The following is a 12094-nucleotide window of genomic DNA, read 5'->3' as shown; positions in this document are numbered from 1 at the left end:
GTATCTGTAAGTCTGAGACAAACTGTTCTATCATTCACAGTAAAAATATTGCAGATGCTGCTTCCATAATAAATTGAATCTCAACGTGAAATCAATGTTCCAGCTGCACTAAAAGCCATGTCCGAGTGTCACTTAGTCCATGTCCGAGCAATAGAATGAGATGCCAGTCTTCATCTGTAAATGCCAGACAGGAAAAAACACGAGCGAGATGGCCAGGCTGACCCAGCAGGCAGGATAAACATGATGGCAATTACGCGCTTACATCCCTCACCACGCATCATTAAAATACGGCACTGACGCAGCGAAGCGCAGGACAGGAGCAGCCTGGCGTTATGGTATTTCGCTAACCTTCCCAGCCACGGTGTCACGGTGTAATTCATCTTCCTCAGGAACGGTCGAGGACACGCGTCGGATTCGGAATATCTGAGATGCGTGGGCGGCGAGGGTGAAGGGTGACGTGTGTAACTTTATAGCAAATGAGAGAGATGATGTAAATGCTGTCAGATTTACAAGCAAGTGACATTGTAGGTTCTAGCTTGATATGAGTACGAATTGTTTATTTTTATTTTTTCCATACCACTTTGAATTATTGCTTGTTTTCTTGTTAACCACAAGTTGTTCTTTATTGTCAGCTTTAAAACCAAAGGCGGTGATGACTTACAGCCACACCACTCCTCAAGGGTATTACCCTTTAGTGTTTTATTTATGCTCTTGTTGCTTTTTCTTATTGCTCACATGAGGAAAACTATGACAAATACCAACCGCGTTAATCCAATGCTTATGAGCTTGCATTATCTATTCTTTCAGCTATGTTTGTGTCACAGTTCCAGTACAGTCTGGTGGAAAACCTTTCCATGGTGCAGGATGGTAAGAGTCTGAACATTTTTAGTGTCACCTTTCTGTTTTTTTTTTATGTTTTAGAATCATTAAGAAGTACATAGTTAGACCAATTAAAGGAATCCTGCACCTTTAAATACCTTTAAAAATACAGTCTACATGTAAAAAAAGATAAAGTTTATATCTTTTACATATTTCTGAGTTTATATATTTCTGTAAAGTAACTTGTTTGTCTTTTTTTTTTTTTAGAGTGTACATACATAAATTAAAAAATGTCTCAGCTGATTGATTTCCATTGGTTTCTTTAAAGGTTTCTTTGAGGAACCAGTGGTCACAGCAAGCAGTGTTGATATCTCACAGCTTTAGAGTCTGGGGTTCAATCCTTTTCCACCAAGTTCTCCAGATTCATCCTACATCCTATAGCATGCCGGTTGGTGGATTGGATTTGTGTGAATGTGTGTTTGCTTGCTGTCCTGTGATGGACTGGTGTCCAATTTGAGGATAAGCTCCGGATCCACAAAACGAATGAATGCTGAACAGTTCCAAGATGATGTCCTACAACTCTATTCTGATTGCTTTGCTAACTAGAATCAGCTGTGGCTGATGGAGCTAACTTTCCATCATCTTTTTATAACTGGTGAGTAAATTATAAACGCATGAAATACTGATGCAGGTGCCTGGTGATGGCATCCCATCCAAGTGTGTATTCTCACCTTCTCACCTCATACAACCTGTTCCAGGGATTTAAACCAGATCCAAACTAAACCCAATCAATTTTACTTTATTCTGATTTATACCAGTGAGCCACTTCTACTCTCCAACCCTTGATTATCTACTTCTGGTTCTCATTAGTTGCTGTTGCTTGCTGTTGCTGCCTCCATCAGTGAACAGCTGATAACGTCAACATGACAGATTTCATGTTAAAACTAGAATGAATCTACGCAGTTATAGTTCTAATCACACTCTCTGGTGTCACCCAGATGAGGATGTGGTTCCCGTTTGAGTCTGGTTCCTTTCAAGGTTTCTTCCTCATATCATCTCATGGAGTTTTTCTTCAGCACCGTCACCTGTGACTTGCTCAAGGATAAATTGCTAAATTTATAATTGATGTCCAAGATTATATATTTCTGTAAAAGTGCTTTGTTTCCTAAATGTTCTGTACAGACAAACCTGGAATTGAATTGAATATTAAAAGTGAGTCAGTGAGAAGTGTGATACTGATGCTTTCTGAATGTTACTATCACAACAACAGTAATATCTCGTTTTTTTCCCCCCAGATGTATGAAACGGTGTTGCATGTGACAGGGCAACAGTGTCTAAATATCTAACAGGCTCTAGCCTTTGCACAAAAACACATCTAATCAGATACTCAGCCTTAATCTCCATGGGAAAAGAAAAGGAGGGAAAATGTTACTATAGGTGGTCCATATGAACTAACACGGTCATTACATGCCATGCAAGGTCATTACAGCTGGCTTTGATCAGATCTCTAAAAGGTTTTGGGTTCATTTGATAAGAGAAATAAACACAAGCTTACACACACACACACACACACACACATACAACCATGCATAGAGGAGGAGAGGAGCACAAATTAACATGTGCTACAATAAACACAGATGTAAAGCTATGCCAAAACATGTAAACACACACACACACACACAGCTTCAACATATGCCATGGAAAAACATATGCTATGTCCATGTGTTTATTCATAAACAGTTAAGGCTTCCCCTTCACTCAATACTGACCCTGTTCCACACACACCACCCCTCTCTCCACACACACACACGCTTTTCCATAGCTTTTCATACATAATGAATCACTGTCACTATTACAGCTAGACAGATTGACCCTGTGAAGGAGGCGTGGTTTTGACGCCTAACAGTCACATTGCCGTGGGCGTGACCTCTGAGTCATTTAATGTTATGGAGAGGTCAATCATGGCTTTTTTAAAAAACCAAAACACCATAAACATAAATAACCTTCTCTCCACTTCCTGACCGCAGGCCCTAAATGGACCTCTCTTTCTCACACACACAGAGGCGCTAGTGTCCTACTGACCGTAACATCACCAGTGAAGTTAGAAAGAAGGGCTCTGTAGGAGTGACCACCATAACTATCCTTATAGCAATGTCTAAAAAGGCTCCAAATGCTACTCCATCCTGGGTGATCTTCATTCCCTACAACATGAGTTGGTCAGATAGGAGTATGCGCTTGATATTCTGCAAAACTACTTCACTGAGCAGAGGTGACGCAGAGGTTAATGCTCTGGGGTTCAAGCCCCCACATTGCCAAGGTACCACAGTTGGGCCCCTGAGCAAGACCCTTAACCCTCTCTACTCCAGGGCTACTGCAATATCCCTAACTTTCTAGGAAACTGGGATATGTATAAAAAAAAACAACATCATTACATCATTTTTGACCCTTTGCTACAGAAGACACTGTATTTATTCTCATCTGAAGCAGCGATCAGATCAAGTGAAAATTCACCTGGCAGACAAGTGCAGGTGTGAACGCTCGCTTGACTCGTGATTCAATTCGTTTCCATTTCACACGGTTACAATTCGATTAAAAAACGGTCATTTTTGCGAACCTCTGTCTTGTGAGCTAACAGAAAAACAAGAAGCAGACTGTGGTGTGTTTGGTTGAAAGAAAATAAAGGACATGCTAATTCACTTTTATTTATTTATTTATTTATTTATTTATTTATTTATTTATTTATTATTATGTAGTGTTTCTTTGTCACACTTCTGGAAAAAGAAATGAACACATTCCCTCCAAAATCAAACCTGAAATTTCCAGGACTCCAGGACTAACATACTGTTGAATCATACAACTTGAAGGCATCACATGATCAGTTACCCTACGTTCACAATAGCAAGCGACATCGTATAATTTTCATACATTCTATTGTACACAGAAAATAAACAATCACCTGGATCTGTGTGAAAGTAACTTTTACTGAATTTGATTTGTTTTTTCTGATCAATTAGTGTACAGTGAACCAGATCTCTACATTTCTATGACGCTGTAACTTTAAAAGCTAAATGTAGCAATTTGTTAGCAGTCTACTCAGCCAGCCGGTGTAAAATTCTGCCATGAGTGGACAATGATGATGATGATGATGGTTTGAAGGTGCTTTCCAGCTGACGCTGAATTAATGATCTGTAAACACAGCCCGGCTCCGGAACTGATTAATGATGAATATACATGGCCTGCACCCACAGAGGTTTAAATGTACCAGCCGGCCGTCTCTAATAGACCTGGGATTGATTTGTCCCTTAGCCACCATTACCACCAGAACATTAGTCATGCTCTCAAATCCTTCACACACACTTTTCCTCAAAATACAGAGTGCGTTTCGTTTGCATTCCTGTCTAAGCGATGATGTACAACGTTACAATAAGAAAAAAAACCCTGGTTAATGACTGCATTGGGAACAGATCTCCATTGAAGGTTTTACACTGGTTTTCTGATTTTTACAGGAAAATGCTATCTTTTATAGTTAGATACAGCAGGCGGTGTGGAATTCTGGGAAAGTATTTACAGCACTAGTAGACTACAGGACACTGTGTCTGTAAGAGACTGTACTGAAAATGTTGTGATTGTAATAATATAGTAAAACATACATTATTATTAACGTTATTGTAAAACTAGACACTAAAGATGTATAGTTTTGGCCAAAGATTATCATTTATATTATTTCATTTTAAGATATCACTGAACACATTAGAATTAACCAGTGAGAAGACAATGGACACAGGACAGGAGTCAGAACAAAAATAACTTGATATAAAATAAACAAAAGCACATGACATAAACAGGGAATGTTACATGCTTGAACACGGAAATACGTAACATAGTTTTGTACTTTTCTATTGTTAGCCAAATATTTGCCAGAAATACACAAAATATGAATTTTGTGTCAAACTTGCTGCAAACAGCACATATGTAACAAACTGTTTACCATAAACTTTGCCAGAAGTTCATTAGAAGTTTGCTTCTATGACAATATGAACATTGCCAGAGGTTTACCAACTGTTTGCCAGAAACCTGCAATTTTTATAAGGAACTGTTGTTCTAATTGTACATTTTAGTATATTATTATAGTGCAATATTTATTTAAATAATTTCTTATCATTTAAAGGCGCATTAAGTTAAAAAAAAAAAAACACTTAAATGGGTAGTGTTGAATAAAAGTTTCGTGATTTTTTTTTAATAGAACTCGCCCCATTACACGTATACAAAGCTCCGCCTCCAAGACATGGTTCAGGTAGAGTTAGCACGCTAACTAGAGCTACGAGCAAGGACTGTCATGACTTCGAACATCCAGCCTCTTGAAGCTGAATTTATGCATGTAAACATGCGACTTCTCTTCATAATGATTGATGAGGACGGGAAGAGGCATTGTGGGCGTGGCTATCAAATAACAGACAGGAGGCCGATTCAAATACAAACAAACATTTGGTACTTGAAGGCATGTTTCCTTATGTACATCGCTTTTTTCAGCTACATAATGGCAAAAATGTTGTTAAGCTAAATTATTTGTACAAGGAATAAATTAAAAATATTGACGATTGCACGTTTAAGTGGAATAATGTATTGTTTGTTCTCATGTGAAATAAAACATATTTTACTATATTCTTTACTAATCCTAATGCTCATGCTAATTATATTGGTGCCAAAGTCATAATTACGAGTGGGAAACCCTAGATGTGTCAGTAAGAAAACCTGGAATCGTCTGATGCAAACCTTCCAGGAGTTAATAACTAATAATAACATAAAGTAATTTAAAGTCTTCTACTAGCAAGCGACATGCAGTCATTCGTTTTCTACAAACATACACGACATGGAGGCATGATTTAAGCGACAACCACCAACAACGTTATGAGGTGAAGTTAAATATGACAAAATTCGGCAACAAATCCAAACAAATCGTTCCTCAGACCGATCCTGTGGTCCGAAGTTTCTTCGCTTCCCCACTCAGAACTTTAGTTCCTACCTGCAATTGGTTCCTTTTTACTGTGAAATCTGTGAAAACATAATCTTTTCCTGTCATAAATCTGTCATGAAATGTTCATAAAAATAATTTAAATAACGCTTGCAGCTGTAGAAAAAAGATTTGTGCCTCTGGTGAGCATACAGTACTTAGCTAGGATAGTTAGCTTGCTTTGCTAATCTGCCAAGGGAGTCATTACGATGCTTTAAGCAGGACATGTAAATCAAACTTAATTACACTTTAAAATAAAAAGTGATGTGAATAAAATGACAAGCGACCTGTGAATGTCGAGTCTTCATAATAAATACAAACTAAAATATTCAACGCTAAACACTTCTGCTAACTCAGCGGCCTCCAAACAAAGCCATAAAAAATTTATTTTCGTCTAACTGTTCTTACTAAATCACTTCACACCTTTTTATTTAGAGAAAGCAGCAGCTCGTTCTTTTCTCTCTTTTATAACCAATCCTATGCTTAACACTGAGTTTATTATAACTGCACCACCTCCAGTTATGGACCAGCGTCTGATTAGCACATGAAAAGCGACGGCAGCAACACGCTGAAACTGGAGAGACTTTGGCTGTGTGAATATTCATGACCCCATGAGGAGAATTCTGCACCCGGGGCAATTTTAGGCCGTGGATCTAGTACATCGATTGGATAAGAACGAAGCGTGACATGACTTCTGGCTAACAGATAGCATTCTATTAGCATGAAAGATTATCATGATTAACTGATTCATGTGCTAATGTCTCGAGGAATAAATGGTGTAACATCCCAAAGATGGGAGGTGTGTGTGTGTGTGTGTGTGTAATTGAATGTGTCAGCATTTAGCAATAGAAATGGACATTTTTAAAGCAGGATCACTGATAAAAAGAAAACATGTGAGCTGCAGAAGTGTCGGGCGTGCTCACACTAACAAATATGTACGTGTGTAAAAGTAAAAAGGCGGATAAAAAAACACGTATTTATTGAATAAATGACATGTGGAGCGATGGATGTTTTCCACACTGGTTTGTCCCATCATGCACGAAGAATCTGAAGGGGCGGGGCTTAGCAGATAAATAACAGAGAGTAGTGATGCATTCGTCTCTGAGGATGCTCTTCTTTTCTTTTTTCCCTCTTTTTCTCTCTTGCTTACACTCTCTCCTTCTCTCTCTCTCTCTCTCTCTCTCTCTCTCTTATTACCCATCTCTGTTTTTTTATTTGGTTCTCATTTCCTTTCTTTCTTTTCTCTCCTCTCCCTTTTTCTTCTTCTTTGTTATATCTTCCATCTGTCATTCTCTGTTATTCACACATTTGCAGATGGAAAGAATGATTTTAGTCATAAAGATGTTTTTATTAGATGTTTTTTAATTAAATTACACCTCTATCATGTTTTCTCTCCATAAAGCCGTAGTAAAATAAAATGTCAGAACATGACAGAATGTGTTTATTTTACTGTCCAATCAGGTGCTATAAAATGGAAAGGGTGGGGCTTATAGCAGGGGCAGGGCTTATAACTGTTTTTTTTACTCTCTCTTTTTCTCTTCATTCATTTTCCCCCCATCAGTTTTTCCTTTACTCTCTTTTCCCTTCTCTTATTCTTTCTCTCCATTTCTTACTGATCTCTTCCTCCCATCTTTTTTCTTTGTTGCTTCATTTCTCTTTACTAATTTTAATTTAAAATTTAAATTTATTTCATCTCTTCTATTCTTTTCTCTTTTATTTCTCTCTTCTGTTTTCTTTCTTAATTTTCTTAACTTCTCTCTTCTCTTCTCATCCGTTTTCTTTTCTTCCATTCTTTATCTTTCTCTTCTCTCTTCTCTTTCTTTCTCTTGCCTTTTCTTCTTTCATCTTTATCTCCCTTTTCTGTTTTTCTTTTTTTTTTCTTTTCATTTCTCTTTACTAATTTTTTTTAACATATTTCATCTCTTCTACTCTTCTCTCTTTTCTTTCTCTCTTCTGTTTTCTTGCTTTATCTTCTTGTCTCCTCTCTTTTTTCTCTTCTCTTCTCTTCTCTTCTCTTCTCTTCTCTTTCTCTCAGTTTATGCCAGCTTCTTCTTTTTTCTTTGTTTTTCTTCCTTTTTCTTTTCTTCCTTCACTTTCTTGTGCTCTTTCTCTCTCTCCATTCATGCCATCTTTTCTTCTCTTTTCTTCCTTCATCTTCTTGTGCTCTTTCTCTCTCTTCTTCTCTTTTCTTTGTTTTTCTTCTCATCTCTTCCCTTCATTTATGACATTGTCTTACATTGTCTTCCTTTTTCTTCTCTTTGCTTCTCTTCGTTTTTCTTTCTCTGCTCTTTCTTTCTTTAAAACCCTTTATTATGTGTTAAGCCTGGAGATGAACGCTACAAATAAAATCTTTGTTCCTTCGGCTGAGTTTTTAGCTTCTCACACATCGGACCTTAATTACGTTCTTTAGGGGTTTATGAGGGAAGCAGCAGGAATTATTTGTAATTTTTTATGAATGAACTCTCTTTATTCGAATTATTTATAAAAACTTACTCTAGTAGTTTTCCTAATTTTGTCCAGTGAGTCATGTGAACACAAACTAACTCCCTGTGTCACCTGACTTCCAGCTCAGACTCCTGAGAGTCAGTATTTATCTCACACACACACACACACACACACACACTACTGGATTATTTTCACTAATACTCAGTAAGCACGGTGATGGATCCGGAGGTTGTCACACACTCACGCTTTCATTTATTCACATCTAGGGGCAATTGAGACTATCCAGTCCACCTACCCAAGATGGAAGGAAACCAAAGAGCCTGCTGGAGAACATCTACATGAACATCAAACTCCATACAGACTGTGAAACAAGTTCAGAATCAAATCTAAATCCAGAAGATGTGAGCCAGAAAGTCACTGCTCACGTCTGCAGTTAAGCCACGCCCACTGTTGCTCTGTAACGACCACATTTCCATAAAAACATTATGCATTTCTGTAAGATCTCTCCACAGCGGTGTTTGTACTGAGAAGAACCGTGAAGTTAGCGTGAATGTTTAGCTGCATAATGAGCAGTGTCACAGAGATATAAACAGAGTGAGCATCTGTTCCTATCAGCAACACACGCTTCTGACTTACTCATGATACATACACACTTTATACACACTTTATAACAGCTCAAGACTTACACGTCTTTAATAGCATCATTTTCATTTCAGAAAAAAATCCCCTGTAGTGCTTTTTTCTTCCCTCACTCTTCTGCCTTTCTGTACATTTTTCTTTTTTTACACTGCTGTTTTTCCTTCTCTCTTTTTTACTTTTTCTCTCACATTCTCCTCGCACCTCCTCTCCCCCCCCCTTCCTTTCCTCCATCTTCAACGGCATCACATGCTTTCCATTTTCATCTCTTAATTTTTCATCCCCTCTTCTATATTTTCTTCATTATTCGTTCATTTTATCCTGTCATATTTTAGTCATGAGTATTAAATGTGAATGATTTAAATATTAAGCCTTTGAGGGGTTCTATTATTAATATTTTAGCATGAATGGTAAAATAAAAATTAAGACATCAGTGTGATAATATTGTGTAATATTTCTTTCTGTGCTCCATCACATGCTTTCATTACTTTTACCAAGTGTAATAATAATAATAATAATAATAATAATAATAATAATAATTTTAAGCAAACCAAATTACACATTTTAAAGTCAATTGTGTTTAAGTTTCTATCCCTAACAGTTTCCATAAAAATAAACAACAAAAAAACATACAAATAAATAAATAAATAAATAAATAAATAATACACTTCTTGTCATCGTGTGTTTTCAAGTAAACGACGCTCATTACGTGTCAGAATAAGACTCACTGCCGGCACCTAGCGGCCACAAGAGGAAACGAACATTAAATCTCCGTAGTTCATTGCACATCTCTGCCGTAGTGTCTCAACTAAAGCTCTTTGTGTGATCGCCTGCGTCTAAACACGTTCCAGTAATCTAATATAATCGAGATTTATTTACAGGGTCATTTATAGCGGCTCTACAAGCCTAGAAACGTACAGCATACTGAGGGAAACATACAGGATTTCCTTCATAAGTTTTTTTTTGCTTCAGTGTGGCTTGTGATAATCTTGTGTCCAGCTTTTTAAGGGACAATTGGCTATCGGATAAATCTAAGTATAATCATTGTGCAAGGCAGTTAAATTCAGCCTGTGTTTGGGGGGCAGTCCATCACAGGACCAGGTGTCTGTAGAATACTGAAACTGGACTGTTGCAGTTCAGTTACCTGTTCCTTTTCCAGTCTTCACCTGTCCACTTTCTTTGAACCTCTTTGTGTCCGAGTCCTGTTCTTGCAAGACAAATGTGTAATCTTTAGCCCAGGGATTAAAGTGTTGTGAGTCGTGAGATGCTTTTCTTCTCACCGCTGGTGTAAAGAGTGTTTATTTGAGTTACCGTAACCTTCCGGTCAGCATGGACCTGTCCCAGGTTATTTTCCTTTGCTTCCCCTCTCTCATAATTGGCTTAATTGATTATGATATTATGACAACGGCAAGACTGTACAGGTGTACACGTGTTCCTAATAAAGTGGACGGTGTGTGTATTAAAAAAAACAGAAATGCTCGTGATACCCAGAGCATCCTGCATGCTCTACATTCAGGAGTGTGTGTGTGTGTGTGTTTGTGTGTGTGTGTGCAATACAAATAAACACCTTAAGCAAAACAAATGCTAAATTTTGCATGATACATGAGCAAATATTAATGGAAACAATTCTAAAATTCAGTTTTCAAACTTCTTTTATGTCACATGTGGATCTCTGTAAACCGATTCAGGCCTTTAAAAAGTTTATAAAGCTGTAGATATAAACATTTAATAAAGAGAATTTATTAAACTTGCCTGTGAGAATGAGATAAATGATATAAAACATATAAATTACCTGTGTGTGAAGCGCTCCGGTGTTCGGCTCAATCCCCGCACAACAGAGTCATGCGAACTCCGCGCGTTCCCGACGCCAGCGCGCGCTCCCGCCTCTGAACCAGAACAAACCAACCGCGCTGCAGGGGGGGGACAGACAAAAATCCCTATGGACCAGAAACACTGATTTAACCCACCATTTTACCAAAACATGGATTGAGCTTTTTACAATTTAACCGCCATGTTAATTTTAACAATCGTTCGGATTTGTTTAAACACAGAAGGAATAAACACGTGTCTACCCCTTTGTGCAGGAATAGTCCCTCCCGATAGTCATTAAATACACGCGAACAAGAGTTTCTATGGAGGTTATGATGAGTAATAACCTCTTCATGAATGATGAATGAAAAATGTATGAAATGTATAAAATATTTAGATGCCCTACACACAGCGTCTTCGGTTTTTATAGAAATTCCATGCATTGTATTAGGCATCAATCTCAGGATAATAAAAAAGGGAAACTGTAATAAAATTCTTTACAGGAAACATTGTAAAAATGATATCAACACTGAGAATTGAATTAGCACTGGGTTAAAGAGAAAGAACGAAACATGGGGGTTGGACAGAGACTGAAGAACCCTTAAAGGTTCTGTGTGGAAACTCTAACTCTTAGAAAGAGCTGCAACTTGATCATATATGTGAAGAAACATACATTTTTGCTTCTTTTTAAATGTTTATGTCGTCTGTTGATTGGATTTTTACATCAGGATACAAATCTCTTCCCCTGTCTCTATCAGCCTTTTTCACTCCTCCTTCTTCGCCTTAACTGGATTAATCTGTCGCTCGGTGTTGATTTAACTTATCCAACCAATTCCATCCCTAATTTAGTCCTGAAGTCTCAGAGTGTAACATAGTATTACACACATGAAGGAAAAAGCTGTCAGCCCTCTTCCACATACATGAGCTCACAGACACCCGTGATTGGCTAGTGTCACTGTGATTGACAGGGGAGAGAAAGCCCTGCCCTTATAGATGTATGGATAGTTGGACTTGGAAGGTGTATAACATACATTTAATCAAATACACCTTGGTCCTTCAGTGTTCTTTCACTAAATAATACCCACAGGTTTCACATGTACAAAACACTGGCTGTACATAAGGCAAACTTACACTCTATTAGGTGTAATAAAGAGTTTATAACATACAGAGTATTGTGAAGTACAGTATAGATCAGCAGCTAACATGACTGAATGGTGACAACAGTTACTCTTTAATGCCAAACTATTAACATTTATATTATGGCTATAAGATCAAGTATAAGTTCAATTGTGATCCATGGGCTCTGAACAGACAAGTCCACGTAGTCATGTATATTCATGAGCATTGTTTTGCTATATTCAGTATTTATACTTA

The 12094-nt window shown here is 37.6% G+C and overlaps 1 protein-coding gene across 2 annotated transcripts in view; it reads right to left on the bottom strand.

Annotated features, from left to right (window-relative positions):
* The window catches only part of sema5bb (sema domain, seven thrombospondin repeats (type 1 and type 1-like), transmembrane domain (TM) and short cytoplasmic domain, (semaphorin) 5Bb), a 69242-nt gene extending 58448 nt beyond the window's left edge, over nt 1–10794 (bottom strand). For both annotated transcript variants that reach the window (XM_058403598.1, XM_058403595.1), the window contains exon 1: nt 10704–10794. The gene's annotated coding sequence lies outside the window, so the exon portion shown is untranslated. The remainder of the gene's footprint in view (nt 1–10703) is intronic.
* Nucleotides 10795–12094: the final 1300 nt, after the last annotated feature.

Source organism: Hemibagrus wyckioides, linkage group LG11, assembly GCF_019097595.1.
Source record: "Hemibagrus wyckioides isolate EC202008001 linkage group LG11, SWU_Hwy_1.0, whole genome shotgun sequence".
NCBI classification, from domain to species: Eukaryota; Metazoa; Chordata; class Actinopteri; order Siluriformes; family Bagridae; genus Hemibagrus; species Hemibagrus wyckioides.
This window is presented reverse-complemented; position numbering and strand designations above follow the sequence as displayed.